A 13,199-nucleotide genomic window follows, 5' to 3' on the forward strand; every position below is an offset into this window, starting at 1 on the left:
CAACCATTATTTATAATCAAGACACAGATAGTATAGTTTTAATTAACATAAGCACCTGTTCTGGCTTCTTCTGTCTTCCCACTTTTCAATCTTTGTGACACTTTCAACTGGAAAAAAACACTGATAGTATTAGTGTTCCTAAGATGGTTATTTGGGAAATGCTGCTAAATAGACCTGAAAATATACAAGAGATTATGGAATGTGTTTTTTAGTTAAATTATATGACCCTTTTCCCAATATGTAATTTTTAAGAAAAAAATTCAAATCATGCTTTATGGTATTGATACTAAATACCTTCTTGCATCAGAGGAGTGCTGGATATTTATCAATATATCACTTAATAAAAGAGCATTGAAAGATTGCCATTAATTATGTTTCTCACCTTTTTTAATTGCACATTCATAGCAAAAAAAAAAAAGTCTGCACACACTACCCATATATGCATGCTTTTATTTATAAAATGTACACATATACTACCCTCTTATTCACTATACATAGTATAAAATATACATAAAATCAATTTTAAAATAAGGTGGGATGAAAATAAACAGAAATAAATTTTCTAATATTTTCCCTGTATTAGAGCAGATTATCTTGTTTACAGCCCACAATGTAGACTACAACATACCCATATCAAGAAGCATGAAAACAAGGAGGGCAACATTCAAATGAACTAGACCAAAAACTGGACATTTTTTGAAAAGTTGCGTAAGTAGAACATTTTATTTCCTACTGCTAAATGTGTATCTTAAATAAAAATTATCTACAATGAAATTGCCATGTCAAGTTTTCTGTCATGAGTTTCTAGAAGGAAACAAGAATGCCAAAATAAATCTTTCTTGCACCACATTAATAGTATATGTAGGTTCAGGATTTCTGCCGTTATTCAGTAAGTTAAATAGGGTAATTGAAGCTAGGTTCCAGAATAAATATTTGAAAGATAAACTGTACTGCAACATCAAATGATGTGATAAAGCAATGAGCTGCTGAGAAACAATTGTAAAAAGTCAAGCCTAACAGTCAAAGATGGGGTAGCTTTTTAAAAGAATATCTCCTGCATACCAGGTCATGTAGAGGCAGGGTGACATTTCACAGTGCCAGACACTCTATGCAGTGACAGCTATAATGAACCAAAGGATATTCTTTGTATGAGTCCACTTTTGAAGAGTGTTGGGAACAGTTTGAGGGATTATTTTTCTTTTCAAATCCATATCCATTCACTATCTATCAGTTGAGATTCTCAAAAAAAAAAAAAAAAAAAAGCCACTAAAACTTTTTAAAAAACGAGATGTTCTTAGCTTCAATGCCAAATATCCACCCAAGAATTTCACTGATTTTTCTTGGCAACTGACTTTCCTGGAACCATCCCTGTCTGATTGGTAAGTCTTTCCTAAAAGGTAAAAACAGTATATAATATCTTAGCTCAGAAAAGACTTGGCAGAAAGTATAAGACAGAAATATAACCTATATCAAAGAATATCCTCCCTGCTGAGAGGAAGCAATTTTAGAAAGTTGATATACCAACCATAGCTAATTTCTTCTGGAACTCATCCCTCTATGATGGAAAGAGGACAGACCCTTCCAACTGACCTGAATTCCTTTGCCAGAAGCAAGTTTCATCACTCAGTGCTATAACAAATCATCACGAAGCAGAAAAGCCAAACTGCCTTGGGGATTACATTTTATATCTCACAATCCCAAACTCTTTTTAGAGATTAATTCCATTTACAAAAAATAGATATGCTCCTGTGCTGAGTATGGTTTTGGCGGGCTGCTACAAATAGGAAACATCCTTCACCTCACCCTATTGAATGCACGAGTCCCAGAATCTTAATCTCATATCATAGGCACAGGAGCTTTTGCAGTACTGGCCAGAATGGAAGAAGTCTCAGTAATAGAGAGTGAAGGAGAAAGTCACTCAATTGTGTCTGACTCCTTTTGTGATCCCATGGACTGTAGCCTGCCAGGCTCCTCTATCCATGGAATTCTCCAGGCCAGAATACTGGAGTGGGTAGCCATTCCCTCCTCCAAGGGATCTTCCCAACCCAAGGATCCAACTCAGGTCTCCTGCAGGATTCTTTACTGTCTGAGGCAAGAGGGAAGCTCCAGTAATAGAGAAGCTAGGCTCACTAAGGTGGCGGTAACTGTCCTTATCCAGGCCGCAAGAAACTTGAGGAAAACATCGATGGACTATTGTGATCACCTTGCAAGCAATGGGTAAAAAGAGATTCAGAGTTCCAAGGACACACTATGACTTAAAGTAGGGAAGAAAATACTCCTCATATTTATGACTGGAACCAGAGCTCTTTTTTGGTGCTCAAAGAATTAAACGCTTGAGAGCATCCAAATATAGCTCCAGTGTATAGATAATAGATTTTACTTCTCAGATAATGTGAGGTATGGTTTCTTCAAGTGGCTTTGGACACCCTGAACAAAATAAAAGTAAACAACCAGGAAAGGAAGATGGTGATGGCTGTTGGGGGAAACCACACAGTGCCTGATGTTGAAAGACCTGGTTACAGGCATTTATCGCCACACACTTCCCTTTAGGTTACTCACTCAAGTAACCATGAGAGCAGTTTGGAAGATGACTGAGGCTGCTGCTATTCATATACTATCAAGCTGGGTGGAATTTGGGATGGACAAAATAATTCTGCTTGCAATGAACATAGAAAGAGACACTTCCATGTACCATTCATTTAAAAAGATGAGAGAAATTTTTCAAATAACAGAGACATGGAAGAAATGACACCTGACCCAAAAAGGCTTAGTTTTGAATTGCAAAGGGCTTCCCTGATGGCTCAGCTGGTAAAGAATCTTTCTGCAATGTGGAGACCTGGGTTTGATCCCTGAGTTGGAAAGAGTCCCCTGGAGAAAGGAACAGCTACCCACTCCAGTATCTGGTGTGGAGAATTCCATGGACTATATAATACATAGGGTTGCAAAGAGTTGGACACAACTGAGTGACTTTCACTTTCATGTATTGCAGAGCTTCTAAAAAGCAGAAAAAAAAAAAAAAAGGCAGAGTGGAAAAATATGAAGATGTCAAAAAATCACTCAAAATTCCATAAACAAAATCTAAAATTAAGTTACTGCTCATTAAACAAGGAGTGTCACTGCCTTATTTAAATATGAGCTGCAAACTAATAAATAAGTTGAAACCAACAGTTCACACTTTTAAGCTGGAAGATTACTTTAAGCATGAGACAAATAATAGCTGGTTTGAAGCAGTTGTTCTCAAAAAGAATGCACAAAATTAATAGGCTCTCACTCTCCCTGTCAACATTTGTTTTACTGATTTGTAAGCAATGCACCTCTGAATGTGTATTTATGAAAGTGGGTATGGAAGAATGGAAGGTTGCTGGAGAAATTATTTTTTGGCCTCTGATGAAGAAGAGTGAGTGATAGGGTAATGTATGGTAATTACATTCTGAAGGAATGTACACCAATATTTAAAGCTCATTTCCTTTCAATATTATGCATATGTGAAACAAATCTTTATTCTCCTTCAAATGCTCCTTTATAGTTTGGTGCCTATTACAGCAAATAGCAGAAAATAAGCAAAGTGACAACTGTCACTTACTTTTAAGACTTTTTTTCCCCTTTAAATTCTGACATTTTCCATCATTTCTACAATTAGCCTACGGACCTGGCTGAAAAGTCACTGCCTGTCTGCCACGACACAATGAAAGCACAAAATAGTAACACCATTTTCTTCCTGCCAAAGATGACAAACCTCCCAAAGGGATAATTTCTCTCTGGCGATAAAGCCACACAAGGCTCTGAATTGGGTCTGTTTTAAGAGTCTTCAGAGCCTGAATGCCAATTATGCTTGAAATAGTGCGGGAACTACCATAGATGACTAAATCCCCTCTCTTAGAGGTTAGAGACAAGAGCTTGGGTACCTGGAAGACAGTGCGGAACATGTGAGCCACATACGAAAGGTGAAAAAGAAATAAGATTTTACAAATCTAAAAACTTCAAGAACAGAATTCTACAAATGCATTCCCTTATTCTTTTCTCTCCTCTCTTACTTCCACCCCATCTGTTTTTCACCTTCCGTCCCCCTTTCTCCCTCTCTTTCCCCACTGTTGTCCCTGTCCCACATCAACCCTCACCCAAAAACTCAATGAAACACTAAGTGCTAATTGTGTGAATAATAATAAAAAAAGAATAAATATGGATATATGACTAAAATTACACCCTGATAAAAATTTAGAGATTAAAGAGCATGCAAAAAGATGAAATATAAGGCAGATTTAAGTTGCTAAGCAACTTGGCGTTCACATGAAATCAGATACAGCAATTTGCTTTGGCAAGACTACACGATAAGTTTAAAGAAACAAAACCAGTTATTAGTTTGAGCTACTAAGTAATTAAAGGAAGAAGAATTAAAAGATTGAACTGAATTAAGTCAGTGTTTAACATATAAGAATACAACCAATTTGTCTCAGAGGCCTGAGGGTCCAAACTGATATTTAATTACAAGACAAAAGATGACTGTCAATTTGACAAAGGCAAAAATAGATTAAAACATGATACTATATTTAAATCTGATCTTGTACAATGAGTTTTGATTTCCTGCCAAACTCCTGTAGCATCATTTCTTACATCATGTAATAAAATGCTCATGTAATAAAAATCTCCCTGGTACATAGATTCCAATTTATGCATTCTTTCTGCTGGATCTAAAGTATGCCACCTTAGCAGAGATTATAGTGCTGGAATATCGAGAACATTTTATCACTTTGCTTCTGAAAGAATAAAAATATGCATTATTATTAAACTTTGGGAATGTGCTTGTGTTGTTGCCATCAGCTACCATAATCAGAATGCAAAGTAGCAGAACATCTATTCCAAGGATTGGTAATCTGCTCCTTTATAAACACCAGAGAAAAAAAGAACTAAGCCTGTTGTTTGTTTTTTTGAGATGGCTTAATTCTCCTCTAGTAACTAGCCCCTTGGCTTTTCTTAATTCAAGAGAATATTTGGGAAAAGAAAACAAGAATTGCTATCTATAAGTGTTGCTCACTTTCAGACACTAATCTGCATTAATGAGTCTCTATCACTTCAGTTTCGGGTAATAGCAGCAATGGTATAAGGATAGACTTGACTCAAACAAGCAAGCAAACAAGTTAACAAAGGCAAGGAAGAAATAAATTATTTAAAGGATGTTCCAATTAATGAACATTTAATTCTCTGATCAGCTTATCTGTACTGCTCAAGTACTTTATGTGTTTAGCAATTTTAGTTTTTCATAACTCTATGCAAAGTTTAGACAAAGCACAAAACCAAAATGTAACTTTAACTGTAAAGAAGTCATGTTTGTCCAAAATCTTTGTGTGAAATGTTCCTTTTTTCAGGTTCACTATTAGGCTCCCAAATATTCAATACTTGTGTGCTCATATTTCTCATCATGTGAAAACTCATGGAATTTTATCCTCAGTAAAGTGAGCATCTTGGAACTACAATCAATGACACTGCCTGAAGGTTTGTAATTATTGAAATTAACCTAAGGTTTGGAACTTTTGCTTTTTATTGTCTAAAGGTGGTACTGAGTTTTGGCTTCCAAGACTACAGCTGGATAATGCTTATTTCTTTTTTTTTTTTTCCTGTCATTGCCACTCAGTTTAGACAAGGAGCAGCAAGTGACTGGACCACACTGAGATTCTCGATGTTGAAAGTGGAGGGCCAGGTGACTGATTTTTCCTTCAATATTTAACTTAACCAGATACTGGCAACATTAAAGATGGAACAGACTCTGCAACTCGTCTCTTCATTCTCTATTCACCTTTGTACTTTTCTTTCAAGAAAGGTAGTATTGATGGGACTCAGAGAGAAAAATACAGGTTAAGAGGATGACAGGTGAAAGGAGAAATAAAATGTGTGTAGCTATAGGGCATTTAAATATAGTTAAAATACATTTACTGTTCTGAGTACACTATATCCTTAAAAAACTTATAAAATACATAAATTATTTATGACAAGTTGAAACTTAATTACTAGAACTACAAGGATAGAGGGGTATATTGTAATATAGAACTTATGTATTTAGACTTTCCCCTTGATGATAATCAATTTATATCAAAAGAATATCATTATTCTAGAAATCAATCACAGAAAAAAGCTCTACAATTTGATGAATATTTTTCTAGTATTCTTTGTGTCAGTAATATTGTCACATTTACCCAAAGCATTCCTTAATTTGAGGTCATTTTTGTGTGTATGTATTTTATTTTATTCTTTTATGGAAAATGAGAAAACAGCATATGTATATAAAATGATGAAAGACTTTTAAAAGACTTTAGGAAATCCATCTTTGACAAAAATTCCTCCACTTGAGTATGGATTTATAATTCTAAGGGATTGGAAAAAATTTATATTTGTATTTATAATAGAGATAATCCTATGTTAAAATAGTATTTCTTCTTTAATTCTCATGTTACAGCCAACTCTCAGGAGGTTATCAAATTATTTATGTGGAAATATTTCCACTATATTATAATTATGTGATTTGCTGAGTGAAGGCAGGAGGAGAAGGGAACAACAGAGGATGAGATAGTTGGATGGCACCATTGACTCAATGGACACGAGTCTGAGCAAGTTCCAGGAGTTTGTGATGGACGGGGAAGCCAGGAATGCTGCAGTCCATTGGGTCACTAAGAGTTGGACACAACTGAGCAACTGAACTGAAAGGAGTATTTACTATATACTAAATCCTAAAAGATGATGCTGTGAAAGTGCTGCACTCAATATGCCAGCAAATTTGGAAAACTCAGCAGTGGCCACAGGACTGGAAAAGGTGAGTTTTCATTCCAATTCCCAAGAAAGGCAATGCCAAAGAATGCTCAAACCACCACACAATTGCACTCATCTCACACGCTAGTAAAGTACTGCTCAAAATTCTCCAAGGCAGGCTTCAGCCATAGGTGAACCGTGAACTTCCAGATGTTCAACCTGGAGAACCAGAGATCAAATTGCCAACATCCGCTGGATCATGGAAAAAGCAAGAGAGTTCCAGAGAAACATCTATTTCTGCTTTATTGACTATGCCAAAGCCTTTGACTGTGTGGATCACAATAAACTGGAAAATTATGAAAGAGATGGGAATACCAGAGCACCTTACCTGCCTCTTGAGAAACCTATATGCAGGTCAGGAAGCAACAGTTAGAACTGGACATGGAACAACAGACTGGTTCCAAATAGGAAAAGGAATACATCAAGGCTGTATATTGTCACCCTGCTTATTTAACTTATATGTAGAGTACATCATGAAAAATGCTGGGCTGGAAGAAACACAAGCTGGAATCAAGATTGCAGGGAGAAATATCAATAACCTCAGATATACAGATGACACCACCCTTATGGCAGAAAGTGAAGAGGAACTAAAAAGCCTTTTGATGAAAGTGAAAGTGGAGAGTGAAAAAGTTGGCTTAAAGCTCAACATTCAGAAAACGAAGATCATGGCATCCGGTCCCATTACTTCATGGGAAATAGATGGGGAAACAGTGGAAACAGTGTCAGACTTTATTTTTTTTTGAGCTCCAGAATCACTGCAGATGGTGACTGCAGCCATGAAATTAAAAGATGCTTACTCCTTGGAAGAAAAGTTATGACCAACCTAGATAGCATATTCATTTCTTTGCCGACTAAAGTCCGTCTAGTCAAGGCTATGATCTTCCCAGTAGTAATGTAAGGATATGAGAGTTGGACTGTGAAGAACGCTGAGTGCCGAAGTATTGATGCTTTTGAACTGTGCTGTTGGAGAAGACTCTTGAGAGCCCCTTGGACTGCAAGGAGATCCAACCAGTCCATTCTGAAGGAGATCAGCCCTGGGATTTCTTTGGAAGGAATGATGCTAAAGCTGAAATTCCAGTCCTTTGGCCACCTCATGCGAAGAGCTGACTCCTTGGAAAAGACTCTGATGCTGGGAGGGACTGGGGGCAGGAGGAGAAGGGGACGACAGAGGATGAGATGGCTGGATGGCATCACTGACTCAATGGACGTGAGTCTGAGTGAACTCCGGGAGTTGGTGATGGACAGGGAGGCCTGGCGTGCTGCGATTCATGGGGTCGCAAAGAGTCAGACACAACTGAGCGACTGAACTGAACTGAATTGAACTGAAATAGACTGCTTATTTTTACACATCAAAATAAGCTTAAAGTATTTTAATAACTAGGTAAAATTTACATGTTTATAAGCATCAAAGATTGGATTGCGCTCTTAAAGGTGCAAATCCCACATCTCAGCACCTACTCACTGAGGTCTGTTTTTCAATAGTATCAGAGCCACCTGTTGAGACTGATTTAAAATGTGCATTCCTGTATGTAGATCCCCACATCAGACCCAGGGAATGTATACTTTGTAACAAACATGTTTGATAATTCTTAAGTATGGCATTGCCTCAGTTTCCCCTGGTGTATATAGCATACAATAAGACAGAATAAAGTTAGCCATACTTCTGTATTGAGTACCTATTATGTCCCAGGGCAGGAATTAAACTGCATACATGTCATATATTTTCATTATTTAGTTTTTACACAATACCCTGCATGCACAAATATCCTTCACTTTGCTTGGAAAAATTCCACACCAAAGCAATGTGCCTAAGGCCTCATGAATTAGAAACAGTGATCACACTGGTCTTTTTGCTCTTCTGTACCTGTACTTAAATACTTGCATGAAAAACTGAGATGAATTTTCAGAATTTCAGAGGAAGTTAAGTAATTCATGGAATCATCATTTAACAGACTAAGTATCAATACCAAGACTGAAAACTATCACAGACCTTCATGTTTTTACTTTGTCTATTTTAAGAAACTTTCTTTTGTCTTTACTTTGACCCCTAAGGACACAATAGCTTTTTTTGTTTCTTATGTTTTCATTTTCAGGCCACCAGAGAGACTAATATAATCCCCAGTAATTATCTTTGTTATTAAAAACTGGATGAAATGGAAGAAGAAAAAAGTCAAAACAAGAAAGGGAGATTGTAAAAGAAGAGAAGGAAAGGAAAAAAGAGGTAGCTGAGAACAAGAGGCATTTGTAGATAGGAGAACTTCTCGTACATAGAGACTGTGCGTTGATTTGTGTTTTAAATTAAGTACAATGGCACCCCACTCCAGTACTCTTGCTTGGAAAATTCCATGGACCGGGGTGTCTGGTAGGCTGCAGTCCATGGGGTCGCGAAGAGTCGGACACGACTGAGTCACTTCCCTTTCACTTTTCATTTTCATGCATTGGAGAAGGAAATGGCAACCCACTCCAGTGTTCTTGTCTGGAGAATCCCAGGGACGGGAGAGCCTGGTGGGCTGCCATCTATGGGGTTGCACAGAGTCGGACACGACTAAAGCGACTTAGCAGCAGTAGCAGCAGCAATATCACTAGACAAGGCTCTATCCCAGGGCTTTTATAAAGTTATAACATAAAGGGAGCAGAAGTGAAGAAAAGCTCTTCTTAGTTAGGGAGACGGTCTAACAGGCAGTCATGCTGGATGATAGTCTTTTAAAGAGACAGGGATGTAGACTCCCACCCTCCATGCCACTATCGAGGTAGAAGGCATTTGCAGAGATCATTTGAAAGAGGTAACAAAAAAAATCAGCGCACCTCCTGCAGTACCTGAATAGGAATAAAAAAAATATATCTGTACAAAGCTACTATGAACAGAAATAGAAAAGGCAATAGCGACATGCTGTTGGTGATCTCTAATCTAGGCCTAGCACTTGTACTTTCAAGAATGAATTTTGGGTAACTCCATACAGAAACAGTGAATGTCCTTGCAGATTTAACACATTGGCATTCATCTGGTGAATCTGCATGTCCACTGTGCAAAGTGGAAAATGTAGGTCAGAAAACCAGTAGTAGTGAAATTCAAGAATTATTAACAGAAACCATTCGTACTTATCGCCCTCAGTAATCTTGGCTATAGCCAACCCTACAAAGATAGGAAAGTAGAAAATGTGTTAATATTAAGTCCCACACTGTAGAATTACCAGAAACATTATAAGAAATTCCACAATGTGGATGGAGCTTTTCTCACCATATTTGTCCCTAAGTTGGAAGAATTTTTTTTTTTCAAATAATGTAAGAAAGGTATGTGAACTGGATTAGGTGACCTAATGGACTTTTAATACTTATCTTTATCTCCCAATTGAGTAGAAAAGTTAATTATAACTATTATTTGCCGATAGTCCAGGATCCTTACATTTTTTTTTCCATCTTACCTCTGAATCAATTGTTCATAATTAAAATTTATCATTTTTATTTTGAAACATTCTTAGCATTCTAATACACTTATTATCTGAAGGTATATTTATCTTTTTGTTTAATCTGAAAAACCAGGAATTTTTATATCTGGCACTTAAATTTAATGTAACAGATAATATATATCAGGAAGAGTGATCAGCACTGTTCTTTGAATGTAGTAGGCAGACAAAAATGGTAGTTATGATTAATCATTCTATAACTTCAGATTGCTTAAAAGAGTGAATATGTTTCCTGAAAAACATCTTGAAAGAAAAACATTGGAAGGCTATGGAGAGTTACTATTTGAAAAATGGGATACCTAAATATAATGACCAGAGACATTAGAGAACCAATATCAGCATATTATAAATGGATGCAAACAAATGCAGATGTGGATATATCCAATAATGCTTTCAAGTTAGACAGTAAAAGAAATCCAGAAATAGATTTCACAAACTGTCTTGTGATATTCTGAGAGTGGTGAATCAACAGGTGCTTTTGATTCCCAACCACTTAGACCACTTCTTTTGATGCAATTATATTATGCTCACGCATTCTCTTTTCTCCATGAACAGGCCACCATGTTCACAAATGTTTAATTGGTGTCAGAACAGTTTCATAAAATTTCAAACTGTCATTCTTTCTCATGCTCCTATATCCCAGTCCTTTCACAAAATTTCCCTCTTTAAACAATTCTTTTCTTATTTGCTCTGGCAATTCCATTGCCCAGCATTATAACCCCATCATGAAATAAAGTAAACAGTCTGTATCAACAGTTTTAAGGAATGAGAAGAGAAAGAGAATAAGGCTTGCCTTGGGTATATTTCAACAAACATATAACAACTTTATGTAGAGTGTTGAAAATTCTCTGCATTGGCATTTAGTCATAGCTGTTGCCAAGAATTTGAAAGTAAACAATATAAATACAAAGGAGTTACCTTAAAAATAAACTTTAAATTCCCATTCAATGACTATCTTGGGAGTAAAATTCTATCAGGAACGTGTGAAATGTAATGTGTAGTTAGGGAATAAAACCACCTTTTAATTACTGCTGGCAGCTAGAGAATACAGTCCTCACAACTAGCTAATTTTACTTTTTTTTTTTTTCTTCAGTGAACGCAACATGACTTTATCACCTCAAAAAGCATATATGATAGCAAATAGGAATATGACATATCTCTCTGGCTTAAATAAAAATAAAAGTGAAACATATCAGCTATGTTCCTTTATCTGCAAATTTAAGTGAACAAAGCAGAATTTTTCCTTGTCCTTTCCAAATACAAAACACTGATAGTTTTGAAGAAAAAAAAAAATAGAGAGATAGAGAGAGAGACAGTGAGAGAGAATACATATTGAAAATCTCTCAGCATTACAAGAAAAAAAAAGTAAGAGAGTTTTGTAATATTAAGATAAAGAAATGTTCTTTCTCACAATTGCTGTGACAAGGTGAATGCATAATCTTTCTTTAACGGGGAAGCAAAGAAAGGCACTGAAGTCACAGCACATGTAGTTAGTATATTTCACTATTTCTGTCAAGGTAAGTCATGCAGGAATGCCTATATAGCATGTGAACAATGGAATCATTAGAAAGAAATATTCCTAAAAGTCAAAGTATGATATTCCACATGATCAATTTGATAAAAGCTACCCAAATGTAAGTTTAAATACAGCAATGCAGACTCTTTCTTGGGTGATTAAAAGGCAAGGCAGCTAAATATTTCATTGTAACATATACATGATTGACAGATAACATTATAGAGAAAAGCACACAGCAGACTAAATTTATATATTTTAATTCAAAATAATTATACTGAGATCATTTCCTTCACATTTTTTTCTGTAAAAATAACACCACAATTTTAGTAAATTCTGCATGTCTTTAGTGGTAAATTTGTCTCTTTTGATTCTGTGTGTCCCTACATAACTTCCCCTGTCTGTGTATTTTTGCAGCATTGAAATAAAAAAGAAAAGCTGCATTTTCCAAAGCATAATGCAGTCCTCTGCACACAGATTCCTTTGAATTGTCTTTGATGCCCATGCTATCTTTGTAACCTTGCTTCCAGGTCATTCTTTCCAATTTATGTAACTCAAAATAAAATGTAGTAACTTTTAATGGGATACTGAACCTTCTAGAAAGCGATTTTCATTTCTAGAAAAAATGATTAGCCCTTTATTCATTTAGTTCTCAAGGAGATTACCCACAACAAATTGTATTCCACATATGGCACTGTTACAGCAGTTATCAGTAGGAGACTCAGTACAGGGAGAAAGACAAATGATATGCAAATTAATAGAACACTTTATTACTGACTATCTAACATTAACCAAGCAACAAATAAGTATAGAATATGTGAAGACAAATGAGATGGAATCCTTGCTGTATAGGTTCTTGCAGGATCATAAAATGAAAAAATTCCTTTGTTGGGGATATACAAGATTTAATGGAAAATAGAAGAGGGGTGATTAACAACCTGGAAAAAATTAAATATAATATTAGAAATCAGACATTTGAATTGGCTAATGGAGATGAATTTCAGGAGCTTGGAAAGAAAAGCAACATCAATCTAGGCTGGGGCAACATGTGTAACTGCACAGAGAGCATCCTAAAAAAGTTGGGAGCCTCCTAGACCCTTTGTTCTGAGATCAGCAAGTTATTTAGAAGAGCTAAGAAAGTAAAAATATATAACATTAAGACATGATGAATGTCCTTCATTTCCTCCTTCAGATTCGACTTCCATCTTTTTCTAACCTGTTCTATGCTCTGCAAAGCTGATATACTATTTAATCAGCTCCCTTGCCCTCTGTCTGCCTGCATTAAGCCAATGGAAAGCACTGGTAGGAGACTAAAGATAGGAGAGAGATTTGGATTCTGAGTCTGAGTACTGTATTTATTACTTTAGATCCATATCTGTGAGTGGGACAGTGGCTGCATCCATTAACCGAAAGTCACAGCTGCT

The sequence above is a fragment of the Oryx dammah genome, unplaced genomic scaffold (genome assembly GCF_014754425.2).
Source record: "Oryx dammah isolate SB20612 unplaced genomic scaffold, SCBI_Odam_1.1 HiC_scaffold_2, whole genome shotgun sequence".
In the NCBI taxonomy this organism is placed as follows: Eukaryota; Metazoa; Chordata; class Mammalia; order Artiodactyla; family Bovidae; genus Oryx; species Oryx dammah.